This window comes from Xenopus laevis, chromosome 2L (genome assembly GCF_017654675.1).
Source record: "Xenopus laevis strain J_2021 chromosome 2L, Xenopus_laevis_v10.1, whole genome shotgun sequence".
NCBI classification, from domain to species: Eukaryota; Metazoa; Chordata; class Amphibia; order Anura; family Pipidae; genus Xenopus; species Xenopus laevis.
The window spans coordinates 6,855,170-6,867,250 of record NC_054373.1 but is presented as its reverse complement, the minus strand read 5'-3'; the positions used below and the strand labels follow the sequence as shown (position 1 = coordinate 6,867,250).

Below are 12,081 nucleotides of genomic sequence, written 5' to 3'. Positions count from 1 at the left end.
CATGTGTTATTTGTCCACTTTTAAGAGGAACATACATATCAGTTCTTGTTCTTGTGTTCGACGTTCCTGGAACAACCCGATATGCTTTCACCTTTGTATTACTGCTGATCCAATCCTTTCTCCCTCTTTGCTTCATTCCCCTTTCTCCCTCCTTTTATTATTGGTGTAGGTGGATTATTGGAATCGTTTCCCATTAGACCCTCCTGATGAATAAAGAAGATGCATGAGCTTACTGCTGTGTCTGCCTGAAGATATACAGAAGAAGTACAAAGTGATCTCTGGGCATCTCGTTAGCTCCTCGTTAGAACAGGGATGGGCTTGGGAGCCTAGTATCCCTGGGGGCAGATTTGGTAATTTCGAATTCCAACTTTCAATTTGTTTTTTTGGGCAAAAAAAAAATTTCGAGATTAAAACCACCAACTCAAATATGAATCCAAGACTTATCATCGACCTACCCTGGAAGTAACTTGAATTCGACTATTTACCACCTATAACCTGCTGAATTTATGTAGAAGTCAATGGCAGAGTTCCCTTGAACCATTTTAAGGTGTTACTATCCTTCATGACATTCAAGTTTTTTTCAGAGTAAAACTCGATTCGAATTCCGTTGGTATTCGATTAGAATACAATAGTAATTTTTGAGTCATTCCGCCACCCGACCTCTCAGAATCGAATTTTGACCATTCAAGTTTTTTCTTAAATAAGTTACCATTCAAGCTGTCAGTAAATTCAAGTATATTAGAGTTAAAAAAAAAATTCACATAACTCTAAAACTCCACGTTTGATAAATAACCCCCCTAGTGTGCAGTAGAAGCTGAAGGAGACTCTTGGCCTGAAAGTTGAAATGAGGCTGAATCTCTGCATATTGGAGAGCATTAAACAGCAATATGAATAGTGAGGCTTATTATTCCAAAGAGCCCTAGATGAAATGTTTCTGGATGGGAATTTGTGTTTATTAAGGGTTTTGCAGTTAGCAACTCGTTTCAAGTGTTCTGCAAGACATAGACCTCTTCTTTCATGGTCATGTGGCCCCGAAGAAGGCCTAGTAAAGGGAAAATGAATCTGCTCTTCTTCTTCAGCAAGGGACCTCTTAATAAGAAACAGCCATCAACAGCACTAGAAACCCTTTCCCAGTCCACTTTCTGTAACACGACTGTGAAAAATCAATAAGAGATTAAAAGAAATGCCCATTTCATTCCCAGAGGGCAAGTCTCTGGCACTCAGGCGCTTAATTGTTCCTGTGAATAAATACTGCGCACTCTTTGGCAACGAGCCCCTGTATTTAATCCACTTATAACTGATATACAAACCACCGCCACTATCAACCCTGGCTTCATAATAAACTCCGCGCCCACTGATACAATTAGCAGTTCACTGGGACAAAATATGAAATATTATGATTATCAGGGAAGCCAGACAAAGTTGCCTTCACAGCACTTAACGGAATAAAATATTTATTTTATACATATTAATAAACTAAATGGTTTGGCCTAAAAGATGTCATTTCATCAAATTTACCCCCCTATGAATTTATTGTCTAAAGGCCTTTTAATTTCTCATAAAAGATTTATTTGTGTTGCTGTTCCAGGTTCTAACAAAGTCATCCTCACTAATTCGTTACGAGTGTGCTTAATTGGAATTAAAGCACTAAAAGTCAGGGAGGACAGTGTTTTCTACAGCAGAAACAAAAAGAGTGTTTTTGGTTATTTATTGAATTACTTGGAATACAACAATATCAGACTAAAGTTGAGAAAATGAGTCAACTTCAAGGCAGAAGAAAATGTCACCTCCCTCCCAGCTCCTTGTGAAGGCACCTGAGGACCACTCTCCTCTTCTAAATATACATTCAACTTAGCACTCTCATTAGCTTCTTTGACGTCAACAGTCACCTCTATGCTGGAGGCACAAGAAACACTCTCCCCCCACGCTAAACATCACCTGGTTTCCCAACACGGAAACACTCGGAACACTGAAAGAACAAGAGCGATGAGTCTGTCCATTTGCTGCCCCATTAATGACAATGATTACCACTCAATGCCGTTGTTAGTTACGTTAAAGACTGGCGTTGCTATGGACTTCTTAGAGAAAAAAAGGTGTTTGAATGTTTTCTTCCCACAATCCACCTTCTTCCTTAGACCAGATGGAAAGAACATGGGACACGTAGGCATCTGTAAAACGCTGAGCTCCCATAGTTCTCTGTGTCATGAGAAGTAAATGACTGGACAAAGAGAACCATCTACATCTGACCGTGTCCCATATTTATTAATGTTATACATTATACGAGTCCAGACACCTACGGGTTCAACATTTCCCTCATATTTATTTTCTAATTGATCCTGAAATAATAAACAGAAAACCCCTGTTTAGATGCCTCCAACATTTGTTTTTGGAGAACATCTTTGCACCCATTTAGGGAGCTTAAGGTGGCCATACACGGACAGATTAAAGCTGTCGATATCGGTCCTTTAACTGATTCAGCAGCTTATCTGCCCGTGTGTGGGAGCTTCCGATAGGTCTTCTCGATCGATATCTGGCCAAAAATTGGCCAGGTATCAATCGGGCAGGTTTCAATGTTCCTGCTATTGAGGAACACATTGGATAGTTGATGAGGTCCTTCAACCCATCAGCGCCCATTACCATCGTTATAATGAAAAGATCCGCCCATTTGGCAACCGCAGCAAACGAGGAGATCTTTTTGTGTTTGGCCACCTTTACTCTTAAGGTGACCATAGACGCACAGATAATATCGTACAAAACAAATTTACGTACAATTTTCTGTGCGTGTATGGTGGGAAAAGAGCGACCGATATCAGCAGAAGACTTGGAAAATTTCAACGGAAAATTTTGATTGGGGGCCTTTGAAGGCACTCGAACATCAGCCATTGTTAGTGCTGAATCACCAGATACAGGTAGAATTCTATTGTTTCTATTGTATATCTGACCATTCAGCTCTACACGTGTGTATTGAAATTAATGATCTTACTTGGAAACATCTTCTCCAGGAAAGATCATTGTAAGGAAATCTGTGTTACCTGGGATTGGGGGTGCTGTACGCCGGCCGCGGGGACGCCCGCCTCGTGGTTCCACCATCTTGCCTCCTTAGAACGCGCGCGCCCGCGTCTCGTTTCCTTTATTGACGCGGACGCACGCGTCGATTCTGACGCATGCGCGCCGATTTTTTGGCGCAAAAACTTTGGCGCCCAAACAAGGTATAAATAGGCCACTTCCACTCCCAGCAAACTGCCCGTGATAGAACTTGTTTCTGGTGCTCTGTTCTGAAGCCTTGTGCTATTTTGTCTGTTAGAATCTGATAATCCGTGTTTGACCCAGCCTGTACCTTGACCATCCCAAATTCTGAATCCTGACCAGTGCCTGATATCCGACTACTCTTCTGCTTGTACCTTTCCTGCTTGATACCCGGTTTTGACCCTTGCTTGCCTGACGACCCTTGCTTTCTGCCTGCCACGACCCAGCCTGTCTGACGATCCTTCTGCCATACCCTTGTCTGTTACCGTGATCCTCGGTCCAAAAGACTCTAGCTACCAGCCGTGCCCCATTGCCTGCCAGAACACTTGCTTGAACCTCTCGTAAGACCAGGTGGCACCCGATTAGGCTGAGGGCTCCTCCCGAAGCTCAAAGGTGGTCACACCACTGGTGAAGCTTAGCTCAGACCCAGGATTCGAGCACTTGTTCTGGTGTTGGGTGCCGGCCGTGACATTATCACGGGCCATGGAGGACGACGATCACACCGAAGCTGCTGCCGCTGCTCCACTCCCATCTTCTTCCGAGCTGTTGCTAACTACTCTACTGCAACGTATGGAGGAGCAGGAGCGAAAGCAGAACTATTTGCTCCAGGGATTCCATAACCTAACACGCCAGTTGGGACCCTCGCAGCAGCCAGACAGTTCTGTTCCTACTTCTTCTGTGGGTTCCCTGCCTGATAGGGGTGCTGTATACAGACCCCAGGAACCCAAGATTGCATTTCCTGCCAAGTTTGGTGGGGACAGAACCCAGTTTTTTGTGTTTCAAGAGGCCTGTAAGCTGTACCTCAGCTTCTTCCCCCACTCATTTCCCTCTGACGAGGAAAAGGTCAGGTTCGTAATGACCCTATTAGTGGGTGACCCCCAAGTCTGGGCACTTAGATTGCCGGCCACTGACCCTGCCCGTTACTCTTTAGATATGTTCTTCCGCTCTATGGCCATTCTTTACGATGACCCGGATCGCGCCTCTTCGGCCGATTCCGCGATTCGCAAACTACGCCAGGGCAAACGGGAGGTAGAGATTTACTGCACAGAGTTTCGTAGGTGGGCGGTGGAGACTGGTTGGAATGATGCAGCTCTAAGGAGCCAGTTTCGCATCGGTCTAGCCAAATCTGTCAAAGACAGCCTGGTCAATTACCCCCTATCTTCCAATCTGGATGACCTAATGTCTCTGGTTATCCAGATAGATAGGAGACAGAGGGAAAATCGGGAGGAACAGGGTATTTCTTCTTCCTATAAGCATAATTTTAGTGCTAAGTTGTCAAACCCCTCTGTGTCTTAACCTCAGGAGGAGCCTATGCAGCTAGGCATCTCTCACCTTACTCCTGAGGAAAAGGCACGGAGGCGGTCTCTTGGGTTGTGTTTGTATTGTGGGGAGAAGGGTCACTTCCTCAATCAGTGTACCAAGAGGCCGGGAAACGCTCTAGCCTAAATGGAGAAGGGGAGCTCCATTTGGGTGCAGGCGTTTCCTCTCCCCAATCTGCCTCCAAGGTCCTATTATCTGTTAAATTAACCTGGCCTACGGGCACTGTTAAATTGTCTGCCTTCATTGATTCTGGGGCGGAGGGTAATTTCTTGGACGCAGCATTTGCTGCTAAAAATAAAATTCCTTTGGTTGCCCTCAATCCTCCCATGAGAATCCTGGCTGTCGATAAAAGACCCTTGGGGTCAGGGGTGGTTTCCAAAAAGACCACAAATCTTTCCATGTGTGTAAATAATCTGCACTGTGAGGAGATAGCTCTATACCTCATCGAGGGAGCTTCCTCTCCTCTTATCCTTGGTTTACCATGGCTCCAGAGGCATAACCCTCTGATAGACTGGGTTTCTAAGGGGGTGACTCAATGGGGTACAGGATGTAGTGGGGTTTGTTTTCCCTCAGTAGTAGCCACTACTTCTCTTGAGGGGTTACCCTCAGCATATTCTGTTTTTTCTGATGTTTTCTCCAAAAAAGCAGCTGAGACCTTACCTCCGCATCGGCAGTACGACTGCCCTATTGATTTAATTCCTGGGTCAACTCCTCCACGTGGTAGAACCTACCCCTTTCATTGCCCGAAGCCCAGGCAATGAAAGAGTATATACAAGAAAATCTTGACAGGGGCTTCATTAGGCCCTCTTGTTCCCCTGCGGGGGCAGGGTTCTTTTTTGTGGGTAAAAAAGACGGTGGTTTACGCCCCTGTATTGATTATAGGGGGCTTAATAAAATCACGGTAAAAAACCGCTACCCCTTACCATTAATCTCCGAATTATTTGACCAGGTCAAGGATGCTAAGATCTACTCCAAACTTGATTTAAGGGGTGCCTATAACCTCATTCGGATCAGGGAAGGGGATGAATGGAAAACGGCTTTTAATACTAGGGATGGCCACTACGAGTACCTTGTTATGCCGTTTGGTCTATGTAACGCCCCAGCAGTGTTTCAGGAGTTTGTCAATGACATCTTTCGGGACCTGCTGGGGATATACGTAGTGGTCTACCTAGATGACATCCTCATCTTCTCTGCCAACCTGTCTGATCATCGTCTTCATGTTTGTGAGGTATTACGTAGGCTTAGAGCTAATAACCTGTATGCAAAATTGGAGAAGTGTACTTTTGAGGTTGCTTCCGTACAGTTCTTGGGTTTTAATATTTCTTCCAGGGGTCTCAAAATGGATCCAGACAAAGTGAAAGCTGTCCTGGAGTGGACCCAACCTTATTCCTTACGTGCAACCCAAAGGTTCCTAGGTTTTGCCAACTATTATAGGCAATTCATTAAGAATTTTTCACTTATTGTGGCTCCTATCACAAATCTTACTAAGAAAGGTGCTGACCCCAGTATGTGGCCTCCGGAAGCTATCCAAGCTTTCGAGTTCCTCAAAAGGGAGTTTAGTTCTGCCCCAATCCTCCGCCATCCTGATACAGCACTGCCTTTTATAGTCGAGGTAGATGCCTCTGAGGTGGGAGCGGGGGCAATTCTCTCTCAAAGGCACCCGATAACTAATAAGTTACACCCCTGTGCATTTTTCTCTAGAAAATTCCTTCCTGCAGAGGCAAATTATGACATAGGGAACAGAGAACTATTAGCTGTCAAGTGGGCCTTTGAAGAATGGCGGCATCTACTAGAAGGGGCTAGACACCAGGTTACGGTCTACACTGACCATAAAAATCTATTGTATATCGAGTCAGCAAAGCGTCTAAATCCTAGACAGGCAAGGTGGGCTTTGTTCTTTTCTAGGTTTAACTTTACCTTGACATTTAGGCCTGGTACAAAGAATGTCAAGGCAGATGCTCTTTCCAGAAGCTTTGACTCAATATATTCTGAAACTGATGACTGCAGTACAATTATTCCGGGTGAGGTCATTGTGGCAACGATGGAATCTGATCTCTCTTCTTTGTTATCCCCTGTTCAGACAGATGCTCCCTCTAACACTCCTGTTGGGAGATTATTTGTTCCTGAAGATCTTAGAGAACAGGTCCTAAGAGAGGTTCATGATTCCAAGATGGCAGGACATCCTGGTGTAAGTAAAACTATTTCATTACTTACTCGAAGTGCTTGGTGGCCGACCTGTAAACAAGATGTTAAATCTTTTGTGGATTCTTGTCCTGTCTGCCAACGCTCCAAGACTTCTAGAAATTTGTCCCAAGGGTTACTGATTCCCCTCCCTATTCCCGAAAGACCATGGACCCATCTTTCTATGGATTTTATTGTGGAGTTGCCTGTGTCCCAGGGGAAAACAGTAATTTGGGTGGTGGTGGATAGATTCAGTAAGATGGGTCATTTTATTGCTCTTCCTCACCTCCCATCTGCCAAAACTTTGTCCGAACTTTTTATTCAACATATATTTAAGTTGCATGGTTTTCCCAGTAATATTGTTTCAGACAGAGGTGTTCAATTTGTCTCTAAGTTCTGGCGCGCATTTTGCTCATTAGTGGGGATCGATCTTTCTTTTTCAACGGCCTATCACCCACAAACCAATGGGCAAACCGAGAGAGTGAACCAGTCTTTAGAGCAATTTTTAAGATGTTATGTCTCCGAAAATCAATCTTCCTGGGCAGAACTATTACCCTGGGCAGAATTTGCCTACAATAACGCTACTCACTCCTCCACTGGAGAGTCCCCGTTTTTTATTGTTAATGGGTTACACCCAAAAGCTTTTTCCTTCTCTAATTCTGGTTCTTCTGTCCCTTCCGCTAACTCCTCTGTCGAACAATTTTCCTTGATTTGGTCCCAGGTACATGATTCTTTGTCTACTGCTATTTCTGCTCAGAAAAGGGCTGCTGATAAAAGACGTAGAGAAGCACCCCAGTATAAAGTGGGAGACTTGGTGTGGCTCTCTACCAAAAACATCAGGTTAAAGGTTCCTTCCCTTAAGCTGGGTCCCCGTTTCATTGGTCCTTACCCCATCACTACTGTTATCAACCCTTCGTCTGTTCGCCTTAAATTGCCTGTTAATTTCAAGATCTCTGATTCTTTTCATGTTTCTTTGCTTAAACCTGCCGCTAATACTCGCCTTACTTCTGTCCCCCCTCCAGTACAAGTTGACGGTCAGCCTGAATTTGAGATCCAGGAGTTCCTTGATTCCCGAATGGTACGTAACAAACTCCAGTACCTCACTAGGTGGAAGGGATTCGGTCCTGAGGAGAACTCCTGGGTCTCAGTGGATGACATCAAGGCTGATCGTCTTAGGAGGCAGTTCCATTTAAAGTTTCCTGGGAAGCCTGGGGGTCCGGTGTCCCCCCCTAGAGAGGGGGGTAATGTAAGGAAATCTGTGTTACCTGGGATTGGGGGTGCTGTACGCCGGCCGCGGGGACGCCCGCCACGCCGGCCGCGGGGACGCCCGCCTCGTGGTTCCACCATCTTGCCTCCTTAGAACGCGCGCGCCCGCGTCTCGTTTCCTTTATTGACGCGGACGCGCGCGTCGATTCTGACGCATGCGCGCCGATTTTTTGGCGCGAAAACTTTGGCGCCCAAACAAGGTATAAATAGGCCACTTCCACTCCCAGCAAACTGCCCGTGATAGAACTTGTTTCTGGTGCTCTGTTCTGAAGCCTTGTGCTATTTTGTCTGTTAGAATCTGATAATCCGTGTTTGACCCAGCCTGTACCTTGACCATCCCAAATTCTGAATCCTGACCAGTGCCTGATATCCGACTACTCTTCTGCTTGTACCCTTCCTGCTTGATACCCGGTTTTGACCCTTGCTTGCCTGACGACCCTTGCTTTCTGCCTGCCACGACCCAGCCTGTCTGACGATCCTTCTGCCATACCCTTGTCTGTTACCGTGATCCTCGGTCCAAAAGACTCTAGCTACCAGCCGTGCCCCATTGCCTGCCAGAACACTTGCTTGAACCTCTCGTAAGACCAGGTGGCACCCGATTAGGCTGAGGGCTCCTCCCGAAGCTCAAAGGTGGTCACACCACTGGTGAAGCTTAGCTCAGACCCAGGATTCGAGCACTTGTTCTGGTGTTGGGTGCCGGCCGTGACAATCATAATCGTTACGTCTATGGCCACCTTTACGCCCCCTACCTTCTGATGCCATGAAGTACTCCTACTAAATATCCACTGTAATACTAATACTGCTCGTATTTCCATTATTTATCCTGAAGCGGCGAAAAGACCCAAAGTCAAGAAAGGAAGCGAAGTTGAAGTCCTGAAGCCATGAGTTCAATTCTACTGAACACCAATTTGTGTTTTTTTTTTTTAATCCCCTGGCCACCAATGTATTGTTTTAATATTCTATAGGCCTCTGCCACCAATGTTTTTTTTAAAAAATATTTTTTGGGGCCCCAATTTTTTTTAACTTGTAAGGGGGGCCCTGGCGCCAATGGTTTTTTTTAAAATATTGTTTAGGGCCCCATTTTTTTTAACTTGTAAGGGGGGCCCTGGCACCAAGGTTTTTTTAATAAAATATTCTTTGGGGCCCCAATTTTTTTAACTTGTAAGGGGGGCCCTGGCGCCAATGTTTTTTTAAAAAATATTTTTTGGGGACCCAATTTTTTTAACTTGTAAGGGGGGCCCTGGCACCAATGTTTTTTTTTAAAAAAAAATATTCTTTGGGGCCCAATTTTTTTTAACTTGTAAGGGGGGCCCTGGCGCCAATGTTTTTTTAAAAATATTTTTTGGGGACCCAATTTTTTTAACTTGTAAGGGGGGCCCTGGCACCAATGTTTTTTTTAAAAAAAAATATTCTTTGGGGCCCAATTTTTTTTAACTTGTATGGGGGGCCCTGGCGCCAATGTTTTTTATTTTTAACTTATAAGGGGGCCCTGACCATCAATAGCCTTTTATAACTTGTGTGGGGGGGGGTTACTTTTTTTGCGCTGATGTCTGTGTGGTCTTTTAACTGTGATGTGGAGTGGGCGGGATCTGGGGTGGGGCTTGGGCGCTAGTGTGGGCGGGGCCCAGGGGGCCATAAAATGTTGCTGTATGGGGCCCCGTGATTTCTAATGGCGGCCCTGGTGCACAGATCGAATGCAATAGACAGACAGCAGGAACTTCAGCCTTCTACCTTCAACGTGTAAATCCCGGTCCTGCCAGTAGGGGATTGGCTAGGCTAGAGGAGAGCTAAAATTTCTTCATCCAGTTAGAACTTGAAGGGAAAAACTACGGTAAATCGGAAGCTGCAGTTTTGAATGTGATCGCAAGCCGTGTTGTGGATTATTCGAGTTACCCATTTGTAATGCAGGCGCAGTCAGAATAAACAGTTTGTAAACATTTTTCTTTTCTCCTCATTGTTTTATTAGGCAGGTTTGGGGAGGCTTAGCCTTCTGTAGCCTTTATGAAATTCCATGCAGGGGTGGGGGAAGCTAGGGGTTTGGTGCAATGTGTAGGCAGGACATGGGGGCAAACAACTAGGAACTAAAAGTTACCAGCAAGCAGGGCCGCCATTAGAAATCACGGGGCCCCATACAACAAAATTTTCGGGGCCTGCCCACACTAGCGCCCAAGCCCCATCCCAGATCCCACTCCACCCAAGCCCCACTCCATCCCGCCCAAAGACCACACAGATCAGCGCTAAAAAAGTAACCTCCCAATACACAAGTTATAAAAAGCTATTGATGGTCAGGGCCCCTTTTAAGTTAAAAAAAAAACATTGGTGCCAGGGCCCCCCTTACAAGTTAAAAAAGTTGGGGCTGCAAATTTTTTTTAAAAAAAAACATTGGTGCCAGGGCCCCCCTTACATGTTAAACAAAATTGGGGCCCCAAAATTTATATAAAAAAAAACATTGGTGCTAGGGCCCCCCTTACAAGTTAAAAAAAATTGGGGCCCCAAATTTTTTTTTAAAAAAAACATTGGTGCCAAGGCCCCCCCTTACATGTTAAAAAAAATTGGGGCCCCAACATTTTTTTCAAAATACAAAACATTTGTGCCAGGGCCCCCCTTACAATTTTAAAAAAAATGGGGCCGCAAATTTTTTTAAAAAAAAACATTGGCGCAAGGGCCCCCCTTACAAGTTAAAAAAAAATTGTGGCCCCAAAAAATATTTTTTAAAAAAACATTGGCGCCAGGGCCCCCCTTACAAGTTAAAAAAAATGGGGCCCCCCAAAAAATTTTTTATAAAAAAACCCCCATTGGTGGCAGGGCCCCCTTTACAAGTTAAAAAAATAGTTGGGGCCCCAAAAAATTAAAACAAAAACAAAAACCATTGGTGGCAGGGGCCTATACAATATTCAAATAATACATTGGTGGCCAGGGGATAAAAAAAAAACCCACATTGGTGTTCAGTAGAATTGAACTCGTGGCTTTCAAAGACTTTGGGTCTTTTCGCAGGCAGCTTCAGGACTTCAATTTCGGCTGTTTTCGTGGCTTCGGGTCCTTTGGCTGTTCTCGGCACTTAGGCATTTTGGCTGTTCGGGATGGCCACAGGCTGCGGCTCTCTCAAGGGGGGGGGGGGGGCGGCTCTTTTCAAAACAGCAGCACTGCCGGCCCTGCCAGCAAGTACCACCAAGTTTGTAACACCAGCCCTGGCCTTGGCTGAAATTGTACTGGCTTGGCTAGTGAAATACTGGTCGGTGGCAACCCAACCCTCAAATCTGGAAGAAGGGGTAAGAAGCAGCTGTGTGTCCCTCATGCACATTTGGAGGGGGTTGAGGGGAGCGAGCGCAGGGGTTTGCCGCAGGGTGGTGTGGGAAGAAATTGAAGAAGAGGGTAAGGAACTGGCACAAATATTACCTTGGGTGCCTCTACTACTTGTCTCAGCTTTGCCTCATAAAAACCTAATGGGGAATTTGTTCCTCGGGATTTATTTTGCTATTATTGCTGGGCATGCCCTGAATATAGAGAATTTATACAAAGTGGTCATTTTACCCTCATTAATCCTTCTACTAACAGAACAGGTGAGCTAACAAACCATACACATGTTATGTTCATTCAAAAACTTACAGTACAGTTCATATTAATGAAAATCAAGACGTATACAAATATATATATATATATATACCGTATATATTCAACATCTGTTCTAGCCCTGTGCCCCTCAGCTAATATACGGATCCAGCCTAGGAATATCCCTTGATCTAAATCTTATCTAGCTATACAAACGTCAAATAAATATGCAGCTATAATAAGAACCAATTCCATTTCATAAAAAAACACCAAAAGAAAAAAAATAATAAAGCTCCTGCAATATCTTAAATACCACCTAAACAAGCGCACGGCAGCCGTCTGTGACAATGCACTGGGTTCTAATGGAAAATACAGAATATAATTTTCTATTTCAGGGTTGACGGTCAACAAATTCACAAGGCGAGAGGCGACATCTCTGCAATGCGGGCGCAGTTATTGCAATCCTGCATGCACCGTATACTGTATGCTGTAAAAGGTATCATAAATAGTCAATTATTA

The 12,081-nt window shown here is 44.8% G+C and overlaps 1 protein-coding gene across 4 annotated transcripts in view; it reads right to left on the bottom strand.

The window, feature by feature from the left end:
* LOC108707828 (immunoglobulin-like domain-containing receptor 2) overlaps positions 1–12,081 on the bottom strand; it is a 157,202-nt gene that overhangs the window by 63,607 nt on the left and 81,514 nt on the right. The gene's annotated exons all lie outside the window — the stretch shown is intronic.